Below are 446 nucleotides of genomic sequence, written 5' to 3' on the forward strand. Positions count from 1 at the left end.
CTGTTGGTGAGTCTTCCACCAATCCTGATGCCACATTACTCCTTGTACAGCCCAGTGTCTCGGATGATCTGTTCTGCATACAGATTGAAAAGTATGAAGACAAAATACATCCCTGGCAGACCCCTTTCTTGATTTTGATCTGTTCTGCATACAGATTGAAAAGGTATGGAGAAAAAATACATCCCTGACAGATCCCTTTCTTGATTTAGAATATATCACCAGGGTGGCTGTGATCCTTTGGCCAGAGAGCATGATGCTATGTACATGGGAGTTGAGTTGTATTGTGTTGTGGTGGTCTCTGGAGAAAGGCGACTCTGGCTCAACAGAGAGAGAAAGAGAGAGAGAGAGATGAGCTGGCCCAGTGAAGAGAAAACTATGTGACCAAGACAAAGGTGGGTGACTTTTAGTTTGTGGCCCTCCGGCCAGTCTTTCATTGTTTTTGTTCA

The sequence above is a fragment of the Elephantulus edwardii genome, unplaced genomic scaffold (assembly GCF_000299155.1).
Source record: "Elephantulus edwardii isolate Elephantulus edwardi_28Jun2011 unplaced genomic scaffold, EleEdw1.0 scaffold00393, whole genome shotgun sequence".
NCBI lineage: Eukaryota > Metazoa > Chordata > Mammalia > Macroscelidea > Macroscelididae > Elephantulus > Elephantulus edwardii.